At 39.7% G+C, this 12805-nt stretch overlaps 1 protein-coding gene across 1 annotated transcript in view; it reads left to right on the top strand.

The window, feature by feature from the left end:
- Window positions 1-1952: 1952 nt before the first annotated feature.
- The window catches only part of Su(dx) (WW domain containing E3 ubiquitin protein ligase suppressor of deltex), a 279179-nt gene continuing 268326 nt past the window's right edge, over window positions 1953-12805 (top strand). The window contains exon 1 of the mRNA XM_080282428.1: window positions 1953-2059. The gene's annotated coding sequence lies outside the window, so the exon portion shown is untranslated. The remainder of the gene's footprint in view (window positions 2060-12805) is intronic.

Genomic DNA, 12805 nt, shown 5'->3' with positions numbered 1-12805 from the left:
GTTTCTTACACACTCTCTCAAACTCATCCACCAAGCCTTGCAGCTCCCCTTCATCTTCACTCAACAACACAGTATCATCTGCAAACAACAGTACAGGGAGTTTCCAAACACTATCCTCTCTCACCAGGGCCACTCCAACATCCACTACCCTACCTTGTACCTCTTTTATTACCCCATCCATGTACAGATTGAACAACCATGGAGATATGACATATCCCTGTTTCAAACCAACTTTCAAAGAGAAAAATTCACTTAGTTCACCATCCACACGCACTGCAGCCTTAGCACCATCATACATACTCTTCACAGCATTCAACAACTTCCCATCTACTCCATATATTCTTAACACTTTCCACAATCCTTGTCTATCCACCCTGTCATATGCTTTCTCCAAATCCATGAAAGCCGCATACAACTTCTTTCCCTTCTCTAGAAACTTTTCCACTAAAGATCTAAGAATGAATATCTGATCTACACAACCTCTTCCCTTCCTAAAGCCTCCCTGTTCTTCTCCAACTAATTTCTCTGTTCTTTCTCTAACTCTGTCTATAAGTATCCTACCATACACTTTTCCTATTATACTAAGAAGACAAATGCCCCAATGATTACCACACACTTCTTTTTCCCCTTTTCCTTTGTACAAGGGAATAATTATACCTGACTTCCAATCCTCCGGGACTCTACCTTCCTCCCAGGCCAATCTGCACATCTTCCACATCCATTCTACTACTATCTCTCCCCCATGCTTCAGCATCTCACCACACACTCCATCAATTCCTGGGGCTTTCCCCGATTTAACTTTCTGAGTAGGGTGCATGGGCGAAATTTAACAACAGATGAGTGTGTAAAAGAATAGCTGGAAAAAGTGTGACTAATGAGATCTCATACAGTGCTGGGGAGAGGGGTGTGGTAAGAAAGGATGGGAGTATTTACAACACCTATACTCTTTAAAGCACACACTGCCCTGTTTCTCTCTTTTCTCATTTTTTCGTAAGTTGCTTTGAAAGAGAGCCACACCTCGTTGAACCAACGGTGACTCTCACAAGACCGAGACCGACATAGCCTACTGACTGTCTGGTAATAGTAGGTGTATGGAAAATCCATCTGTAAAGAAATGAGAGAAAAAAAGAAAAAACAAAACAAAACAAGAATACAAGCTCGACGCGTTGTCATTCACCTGACGCCTTAGAATGCACGAAAAAATTATAAACAGATGGTTATTCTTGAAAGGTGTATGCGTTTCATAGTTCTTCCTTTTTATTGCATTCCTTGTTGACCTTACCTCACCCACAGCGAGGGAAAAAATAATAGTGATAAATCGAAGTGAAGATTCCAGAAAAAAAAAAAAAATGGTTAGCCTACGCTTAATGCACGTGCCACCTCTTACATTTGTTTTGTTTTTATCCATTCCTTTTTCATTCACATTTCCCACTTACTCATCTCGTCATCTGTCGTGTCCCTTTTCTTTTTTCTCACTTTATTTTTACTTTGAAGATTATATTTCAGTACTTCACCTCCTTTTCTTCACATCTTTCACCTCTTTCAATTCACTTTTTTTTTTTCTTTGAAGGTTATATTTCAGTATATCACTTCCTTTTCACATCTTTCAATAAATTGGTCTCTTCTTTTACATTGCTTATTCTCTTTTTGACCTTACAGCTTAACCTTTCCTTCGTTGTTGTTTTCCTCCCTCCCTCATTTATGTTTGCCGCACTGAAATAGGTAGTTGATTGGTCAATTCTCTTGTGACGTAATTTTCATGGGATGTTGAGCAGAAGTATAGATGATTCAAACACCACAAGGTATTTCACAGAGCATAACGTATGGATACTGGATGCTATTTATAAAACATATGATATCATAGGATTGTTTTCACTGGGAGACGCGATGCTCTTTTGTTCAGTTTTTCTGGATTTGTGGTGTTTATTCCATTTTCGATCCTATGATTCTGACTCTACTGTTGTCATTCTTCTGTTGTTGAAAATTTGAGATAATTATCTCATTTGGTGCATCTGGAGTTATAGTTTTAGTGGACATGTACTGACCGGACACGCGTGTGGTAAGAAAGCCCGTGGTTTATGTGTCCGTTAACCAGAATAATGGTGTTTATACAATATTGTGACCGACCTGATAACAGCAACTTTATCATGAGCTCAGTTGTTTCTCATGTCTGTGTGATTGTGACTGTTCCGGGAGATTTAGTGATCTGGTGCCATTAAAACCTGATGTAGGAGTGAAGCGTCAGGAACCTTGAAATCGGAGAATTGTTAGGTTCCTCTGCCTTAACTACGGTGAAAATTATTTGTAAACTTATCTGTCACTTTTTTTCTGCAACTTCGTACTTTATATAATGTGGCTTGTCTATGAAGGCTCACCGTACAATTTCAGATTTAATATTTAGTGTTATTATGCTATTCATGGTAAATGTTCAGATTTTTTTTTATTAATACTGGGGTTATAGAGTGTTCTGAAGTTGTGTGATGTTATTGAATGATAATGTTCACTAAACACATTTTCAGCCCACAGACTACTGTCAGTGCTCACTAAAGAGGTCATGTAGGGCTTGAAGGAAGAGAAAGATTTTGAAGCAAAAACACAGCTATTGGTAATTATAACATCTTGCTTTATATCACTGAAAACAGTCCAGGAAAATTTGAAAAATCACCCAAATTAGTCAAGTCTGGGTAAATAAAACATGTTTGCATTAACATTGCTTCACTGACTACATAAAGGCAAATTGACAAACTGTGTGTACAGTACCCCTCCTAATTTTGGCACTGTTTTCAGGTCACTCTGCTATATTTGGACATCAAAACACATATAGGAATATCCAGAGTATTGCTAAACACCAAGAAAACCATGAAAAAAAAAAAAAAAAACACCCTACCTATACACTATAGTACTGTATGTACAGTACCCATCCTAATTTTGGCTCAGTTTTCTGGTCAGTCTACCATAATTAGACATCAAAACACACACAGATATCCAAAGTAATGCTAAACACAAAGAAAACCGTGCAAAAAATATTGAAAACCAAAGAACATTCACTATGTACAGTACCCCTCCTAATTTTGGTACTGTTTTCCGGTCATTCTGCCATATTGAGACATCAAAACACAGATAGGATTATCCGTATTATTGCCAAACCTCAAGAAAGAAATGCACAAGCAACAAAAATCTGCAAAAAAACTGAAGACAGTTTGAAAATCAGTTATCTGTGACGAATGTTTGCTCTCGGGCTCAAGAAAAATTCCACAGCCAAATATGCCACTGGAAATTGGTTATATTGGTATAAATTGTGTACCTTCATCTTTGCTGGTGTTTATACTATAAGGTAATAAATACACAGAAAACTAATAAGTAAAAGTACAGAAATGCAGTGAGTATAAAGTATTCAGGAGTAAAACTTATCATCATATAACTTCACACCATCCTAGTGCAAAATTTTGTCAGCACCTTCCAAGAATTAAGTATATGTCCAGATGCAGAATTTCATTAGTTTTCTTGTGGATTTTTCATAATTTTGATATGACCCATAGTAGTTGAATAAATCACAAAAAAATGTAAAAACTCATGAGTCAGTGTTATCACCACAGAGGATGGTAGGGAGTAAGGGGGGAAGTGGGAGGGTATGGAGGAGGAATGGGAGGGGGGGAGAAATGAAGCTGTGGGCAGGATTCTCTCCCTTCTGTCACAAGGGGGATGGGTGGTTTTACTGTACATTTACTCGTAGCTTGAAGTCTGTTAGATGCCGAGTGGCCATGCAGAAATACAACTCACGGTGACTAGGGGACTTTGGATGTTTGGTAGAGAGGCGGACAGCTGCTGTCATCGAACATGTACTCGTGGCTTGCAGTCTGTGTTACAGTCCCAGGGGCAGTTAGGAAAGACTTAAATTGGTGGCCCTGCAACTTTGGACTTTGGGTGAAGATGTGTACAGACTTTTTGACACTGCATGTGGGTTACAGGTGTATTACTTGGGTGCTGGGGGTTCGTTGGGAGTGATCACACAAGTGCTCAACTTTGACTTCATCACAGGGACGGACGGATATTTTAACTCTGGTTATGGGTTGCGGCCTACTTCCTGCTTGTGGCTCGAGCCCAGCAGCCATGATGCCAAATGTTTGAACATGTCGGCTGGCCGGCCAAAGTTCTCAGGGACTTTTACGTCTGGATAATAGCAATTAAATTCGGATAATGGTCTAATAGAGCCAAGGTCCAGCGTCTGGTTAATGAACAGGTTCGGATACTCAACTTCTGTATATGTATACAGTATACAATATATCTCATATCATTTGTAAAGGCTCCATCATGCATGCATTGGCCTCGGTTACCTAATGGTGGCTTTCCATACTGCTTGATCTCTGGCAGCCTCCTGTTCAATCCCCTATCTCTGAGATGACACTGTGACCTTGTCCCAGTTCTTTTTCAGTCTGCCTCTCGCCACCCTCCCCCCAGTGTTCACATTTTTCTCTTTCCGCATCCAACTGTTGTCCTCTATCCTCTCCACATGCCCAAACCATCTCAGTCTGCCCCTCCTCATCACAGTATTAATAGACTCCAGTACTGGTATGCCTCGATATACGATACCCCTAGATGCGATACTCCGGCTTAACTTGGGGGGTACAAATACCACCATACCCTGCCTAATGATGGCCAAACCCCAGTTTAACGATAGATTTTTTTTTTTTTTTTTTTTTTTTTTTTTTTTTTTTGAGTACTGGGGTGAATTCGGACAATTTTTTCGTTTTTTTGTGCCATGTAATCTAGTTTCTAATTCAGTCCAAGATCTTAAGTACTGTATGTTGAGCTGGTCCACTAGGGTATTGAATCATAGCAGTACAAAATTTAAAATGTTTCATATATAATTATAGCAAATATAGTAATGGGTGTCCGAATTTGTACTCACACTTTGGTGAATTCGGACACACTGTATAAATTCATACATAAATAGAAAATGAATGCATATGACTACCCTGGGTTCCCAGTTTAGTCTCGGCCATATGTGGAGCCATTTCGGACGCTCTTGGGCTTTTAAAAAAATGTTCTTCCAGTACAAAAATAATCCCACTCCCTGACAAAATAAGCTAATGTCTATAATGAGATATGAACACAGCAGCAATTTTATTTTTTTCCTTGGTTTAAATAAAACATATTAGAACACATGTAGATAAGATAAATCTAGCTACAAACCTTAGTACTGTATATGGAACAATCATTTCTTGACTAATAATTTCATTTTGGAAGACTGATGGAATATAAGTTACAGGTGATATTTAACATGATTATTTGGCTTTACCAGTTTTTTGCTTGCCTTTTTCACTACGATAAGGACCTTGATCTCCACCAGTTCTTTTCTTAAATGTTCGAGTCATTGGGTGACCTTGTTTAAACAGATAGTACCATTAAAGTTCAAGAGTATACCTGTAAATGATACATATGAACCCTGTTACACACAATATCCACATCTGGCAAATTATAAGCAACTGTACATTGTAAAAAATGTTACTTTTTTCGTTCATACTCCCCCTGTCCAAATTCACCCCATGTCTGAACTGACTCCAATTTGCATTAAAATTTTATAAATTTCATTAAATGCCCAGTTAAGGGATTAATTGAGAAGATAACGCCAATTACTTACTTTGCACTTTCACACTACGCATGAAAGTACATCCGGGCACCGAAGATTTTCCTGCAACTATTCATTAACATTTCTGCCAAAGAAAGTTTGCCGGTGTTACAAATTTTATTCTTTTTACATATGTTTGCTTTTTAGTATATACATGTACAGTATTTGGTATGTGTCACGTGATATATTAAGTATCTTTATATACGAAAGTACAGTAAAGAATTACAAACAATTGGGAGCAAACAGATTTCTAATATGTTTATTCATTAATTATGAATTAATTTAAACAACTTTTTATTGCAATAATATCTGAATTCGCCCCGAGTCCGAATTCACCCCAGTTTACGGTATATTTTAGACAAATTGTGTTTAGGTTGATTTATAAACTGTTTTTAGACTTAGATGAATGTATTTTAGCCATAAATGGGGTGAACATTGTCATATTGGGGTATAGTTTACTAAGCTTGATTTTTTCCAGACATTTGAGAATTTTCAGTTTTTATTTGTTGGTTTTAGTTAGTTATTTACAAGTGGTTTTCTTAGGTTAGTTTCTTTTACAGCTGTTAGGCCAATTAGATTGGCTTTAAACTTGTTTTTGGACTCATTTGATTGGGTTTAAAACTTGGTTGGGGGGGGAACTAAGGGCTCAAAAATGCAACTCTGTACTTTACATGTTAAATCTACCCTGAGATATGATACCCCGCCTAACAATGGGCTTTTACATGACCAATTGCATCGTTAAACTGGGGTATACCTGTACCATTCTTCCTTTCAACTCTTCACTCTTAAACCTAGCCCCTCGCAGGCCTCGCATTCAAGGACGCACTTCACATTCATCTAATTGTTGTCATTTCTATCAGTTTGAGTCTGTGGATAGCATCATCCTTTTCCCCTTTCTCACTACCGGTACCATGCATCATTACAGTCCTAACACTTGCCACATAAAAAGATCCATTAGCATGGAGGGAGAGTCTTATCAGTATCAGGAGAGGTAAAAGCTTCTTGAACTTCCACCAGCTAGTCCTTACCCTGGCCACAAAGCTAGCTCCATCCCCACCTTCAGTGTATAATATGTCCCTCAAAAAAAAGAAACTTCCACACACTGAAGAGACTCACCAGCAGGATCAGTCCTTTGACACCCGACAATCTCTATGTGCTCTTCTTGGCACATTGCACTCAAAATCGCACTGTCTCGCAGTCTACCTCAAATATCACTACATCTTTTATGCATCCAGTTTGTAATCACAAGTACAGTAATACCCCGGTTTAACAATGCATTTGGTTAGTATACGTAAAAACCCATCATTAGGCAGGGTATCATGTAGGCCTATCGGGGTAGATTTAGCATGTAAAGTAATGGGATGCATTTTTCAGCCTTGAGTTTCTCCCCTAACCAAGTCCAAATCCCACCCAAATGAGGCCAAGAACAGGTTTAAAGCCAATCTAAATTGCATTTGGCTAGTGTAGGTAAAAACCCATCGTTAGGCAGGGTATCATGTAGGCCTATTGGGGTAGATTTAACATGTAAAGTAATGGGATGCATTTATCAGCCTTGGGTTTCTCCCCTAATTAGTCCAAATCCCACCCAAATGAGCCCAAGAACAAGTTTAAAGCCAATCTAAATTCCCTAACAGCTGTATAGAAGCTATCCTACGCCCACTGCAAATTGTCTTGGGACCTACACACACAGAATTGCTATGGGAGAGTTGTCTGTCTTTACTTTGTGTTTCCACGTCTACCAAGTGAATTTTTTGGGCAAGAAGTAACTGGCAACTCCTCTGGTGTTGGTGGGAGGTGGTGAAACACTCAGCATGTCAGTGCTTGCCCAGAAGCGAGAGTGGGAATATATGTTCCTGTCGCTCCGAACTTGCACCTCCCTCTTTTTTCGTATGCATTTCTGTTAGCCCTGTTATTTTCCTAGAGTTGAGTTGTCATGCCTGGAAAATACTGCTCAAGGGATGAGAGGGTCCATATCATTGCATGGAGGCAGGATAATGTCCCTATCAACAAGATCTGTGAATGTACTGGATGCGCAGAGTCGACCATTATGAAGATTCTTGCTGCAGCACATGGCCTGCCACCTGATGTCGTACCAGAGCACAAGTATGGCGGTGGAAAGAAGAGGACGACTTCCAGAGGTACAGATACACTTCTGAAGAGGGAAGTAATCAAGGATCCTCAACTAACAGCAGCAGAATTGAAAAGAATGCATCCCCAGCTGTTACAAGACATCTCAATTCGAACTATCCAACACCGCTTGCAGAAGGAGCTGGGTTTGCCAAGCCACACTGCAGCCAAGAAACCGTTTCTCACTGACCAAATGAAGAAGCAGCGCATTCAGTTTGCCAAGAAGTGTGCACACTGGACATCGGATGAGTGGAGAAAAGTTATGTTTTCCAATGAAAGGACATTTCAGTTGTTCAGGTGCGTTCTGCCAAGGTTTGTCGCCCTGCCTCCTGTAGCTGACATGACCCTGCTTACATGGTGCCGATTGTTAAGCACCCACAAACAGTAATGGTATGGGGATGTTTCTCAGGTGAAATGGGAAGGGGAGGCCTCTACTTTCTTTCTAAGAACTTGATGATGAATGGTGGCTGGAACTTTCAAGTTCTGAGTGATCACTTGTTAAACTTTTTTGCTATTCATGGGAACGACTTTTTCATGCACGATTCAGCTCCATGTCACAAGTCAAGAAAGGTGACAAAAATGGCTTCAGAATAATCAGATTGAAGTCCTTGACTGGCTTGGCAACAGTCCGGATCTAAATCCAATAGAACACTGCCAGGCAAAGATGAAGAAAATCATGGCAGAGAAGATACCCAATCTGGACAACCTGATGATTGAACTGACAGATGTTTGGTGCAAAGAAATGTCTATAGATTACTTAAGAGATCTAAGTGATTTCATGCCAAAATGCATCCAACTGGCCCCGAAAAATGAAGGAAACATGATTTCATATGAATGAATGGCATTTCATGAACAAACATTGTGGTGCACTATGATTTCTGTGTTTTTTAATATCTTGTGGGGAGACGTCCTAAGTCAGTTTGGAGTAGCTGCAAGCCTAATGCCTGTAAATAATTCACTAAAACCAACAAATAAAATCTGAAAATTGTCAATTATAAGTCTGGAAAAAATCAAGCTTAGTAAGCTGTACTCTAAAATGACAATGTTCACGACACCTGTGCTAAAATACATTAATGTAAGTCTAAAAACAGTTTATAAATCAACCTAAAGACAATTTTAGTCTAAAGTATCATCAAAATTGGTTTTAAAAATCAAAACCTATCATTAAAAACCGGTGTTTGGCCATCGTTAGGAGGGGTATGGTGATATTTCTACCCCCATCGTTAAGCCGAGATATCACATAGGGGTATCGTATATCGAGGTACCGTATTTCGTGGCGTGGAAGATGCACTTTTTTGTCTCAAAATCACCTTCAGATATCCCCTTGCATCCTGGAGGCAAGACTAAGACCCTGGCTCCATTTAGAAGAATCACCTATACAGAGGATCATCTCACTGTTTGGCAGTCAAGTATTTTTTAGAGTATAAACACCTTTGATTTATTTTAAAAAGGTACATTCACTTGTGTATATACTCAGATTTTACAATAAGAAACATCCAGGCTCAAGAAAAAATTTAGGGTTTGTTTACAACTGGCCATGTGACGGTCTGGGAGTTTAGCGGTATAGCAGTTTAGCAATGTAGCATCTAGCATACATCCTACTTTAGCAGGCTAACATGATCACTGGTGAACTCCCTGCTAACCTTCTGAAATGCAGTCATGATCACTTTGCTTGCCATCCACTCGGTAACTAGTAAAGGAATCATACTGGAGATGATGGCTAGCATGACATGTGAGTCATTGTAACAGACGTCTGTCTCATATGGAAATTCAATAACCCTTATTTCGCTGGCTTCTCTTACTGATATTTTGTTTCATTCGAAACAAGAATATAATAGAAGGAAACAGTTTTATATTACCGTTAGTGAAAAACGGAAAAAACAAATGCAACATTAAACAGTACTGTCTGAAATTACAGCTTTTTAGCAGTTTAACACCTAGCGTTCCCCCAGCTCTCAGAACATGATCACTTCTGAACCCCTTGCTAACACTCAGAAAGGCAGTAATGATCACTTGCTATCCAATCACTAACTAGCAGGGGAATCATATTGGAGATGTTGGCTAGCATGACTTTTGTTGAGTCAATGTATCAGACATCTGTCTCATATGGAAATTCAAAAACCCTTGTTAGGCTGGCACATCTTACTGATATTTTGTTTCATTCGATACAAGAGCATCATAGAAGGAAGCAGTCTTATATTACTGTTAGTGAAAAATGGGAAAAACAGTTGCAACATTAAATAATACTTCCAGAAATTACAGCATTGTTAGCGGTTTAGCAGTTTAGCGCCTAGCGATATGGAAATTCGATCACCCCATGTTAGGATGGCTTCTGGTACTTTTAGGGGGTACATAAAATGGTGTAAACGTTCCTTGTAATTGATTTTCGAAAACTTGGTTGTGTTGTAGGTGATTCTAGAATTCAATACATGCAGACATTTGAAGACATGCAGGCATTTGTTTTGGAGATATAGTGTATTCCTTCACTTAACCCTTTAACCGCGGGTGTCATTCCAGAATGACATTGCAAAAACTGGACCAAACCGCGGGTGTCATTCTCGAATGTTTGTGAATATTTTGAATACCCCGCATTTTTTTCGTGCGCCAATTGTTTCAAGGGAGAGTAGCTATTAAGTTCTTTCACTCCAGCCGACCCCCACCTCCCTCCTCCCTCCCCTGGGGCCCCACCTCCCACCCCCTGGGCCCCCCACCCCACCCCGGACCAAACACGCATCAGTATCTGTCCAGCTGTGTGAGTGACAACACTGCTGATGTGGAAGTGAAGTGCAGGCAATTACAGTGCCTTTTACCTGCCTCAGTGAACACAGAGTGGGTGTTTATCGTATGTGCAGTGTTCATATATGTTTATAGTATTATTATCAGAATGAGGTTGGCATTTGGTAATGGTGTGTGAGCGAAAAATAGTGATTACAACACCACTGATGTGGCAGTGAAGTGCGGGTAATTACAGTGCCTTTTACCTGCCTCAGTGAACACAGAGTGGGTATTTATCGTATGTGCAGTGTTCATATATGTTTATAGTATTATTATCAGAATGAGGTTGGCATTTGGTAATGGTGTATGGGCGAAGGTAGTGGTGTGTGAGCGAAAAATAGTGATTTTAGATCGCTCACTTCTAATGGCACTGCCCATCCAGTGATAGTCAACGAAATCATGAAACCTACATCATTGCAAAGCCGAAGGTTAGTACTTTCTAATGGTACCTTATTTTTTGCTCTAGATTTATTCTGTGCAGAGTTATAAAGGTTTAAAGTTTGTTTACATTTTGGTCGAAACCCCCGCGGGAGAGGACAGTCAGGGCAAAACAGTGCCCGCGGTTAAAGGGTTAATGGCCTTTGTATTTTCTTAAATGAATGAAAGAATGGGTTTTATTGAGTTTTGTTTTTTTTAAGTTCATGAAAAATAATATTTATCTCTATATACTGATACATATTTAGTGTACCTGTACTTTAATAGAGATGAACATCACATCTCAAATTATTGTACAAAAGGAATTGGACACTTCGGACTTCATAAACAAACCGGTAGTGTTAAGATGGTGTCGTGGTATGGAGTACCGGTAACATTTTATAAGGAAGGAGTTGTTTGTTTGTTTTCTTGTCTTGTACCCTTCTCATACATAAAAATCAAGACACCAAACATATATATACGGTACTGAAGAGAGACTCTAATGTGTTAAGACAGTGTCACGGATGGAAGTAACATTACATAAGGAAGGGGTTGTTTGTTTTCATGTCTTGTACCCTTCTTTTACATAAAAATAAAGAAACCAAAGACAGATGTATAGTACTGAATAGAGATTCTGAAAGATTAGTGTGTATTTTAGTGAAAAATGCTCATATCAAGCAACCTTTCTGTAGTCTTGGTCAAGCCATACTTTTTTTCTCAGAACTTCCCTTCCAGAATTAGGGTGCGTCTTTCACACTGGAGCGTCTAACATGTCACGAAATATGGTATACTTGTACTGCACAAGGCGCAATTACTTCCCACACCCTTGTGGGAAACTGCTTATGGCCAGTGTCCCTCAGCTTTGACAGTACAGGCATCCCCCGGTTTAACAATGCAATTGGTTAAGTAAAATCCCATCTCTAGACCGGGTATCGTATCTCAGGGTAGCTTTAACATGTAAAGTATAGGGATGCATTTTTCAGCCTTGGGTTCCACTCAGCCAAGTCCTAAACCCACCCAAATGAGTCCAAAAACAAGTTTCTAGTTAACTTGAACCACCAGATAGCTTTTAACCAGGGAGAGCGACCATGCTTCCGTAGGTACCGGGCACCAAACAGCGATTTGGCTGAAATTTCAAGTCTTACAGGATTGAATGAAACACACATCATCGTCTTGGACATGTTCATGTGCATCCGGTAATATATATATATATATATATATATATATACTGTATTTATAATTATAGAGTATATGACCACATTAAGTCATGTGATGGTGAGATAAAATGGCCAGAAGATGAACAGCTGGTGGCGAGAGCAACCCACCATCCCCTGTGATTGAGGTAGGTCATTGTCCAGGAAAAACAGCTTATATTTACCATGGCCTGGGCAAGGATCACATGATTACTGTATTGTCAATCTCTCTCCCTCTCTCTCTCTCTCTCTCTCTCTCTTTCTCGTGTGTGTGTGTGTGTGTGCAGATCCCGTTTATCTCTCTCTCTCTCTCTCTCTCTCTCTCTCTCTCGTGTGTGTGTGTGTGTGTGTGTGTGTGTGTGTGTGTGTGTAGATCCTCTAAGCGCCAGGTGCAGGGTTGGTAGCGTCATGGGAGGAAAATTAGTGCACTCTCCATTGTGTCCGTGCACGCATGAACGTATTCTGAGCGTATATGGAGCTTTGCATGGGTGATATCAAGAGTTGCCACGTGCCCCTATTTGCCATACAAATTTCAGCCACCTACTCCTCGTGGCGCGGTTTTGGTACACCTTTGAAAATCGCACTCATTTGAGGCCTATCACTTTCAACTCTGATAAGTCGCAAATGAGGCCTATTGCTCTCAACGGGCTAAAACAAGCTATACTGA

The sequence above is a fragment of the Coenobita brevimanus genome, chromosome 93 (assembly GCF_032717465.1).
Source record: "Coenobita brevimanus isolate Jiangsu-jjx chromosome 93, ASM3271746v2, whole genome shotgun sequence".
NCBI lineage: Eukaryota > Metazoa > Arthropoda > Malacostraca > Decapoda > Coenobitidae > Coenobita > Coenobita brevimanus.
Note: the sequence above shows the minus strand (reverse complement) of the source record. Positions and strands in the feature narration are given on the sequence as shown.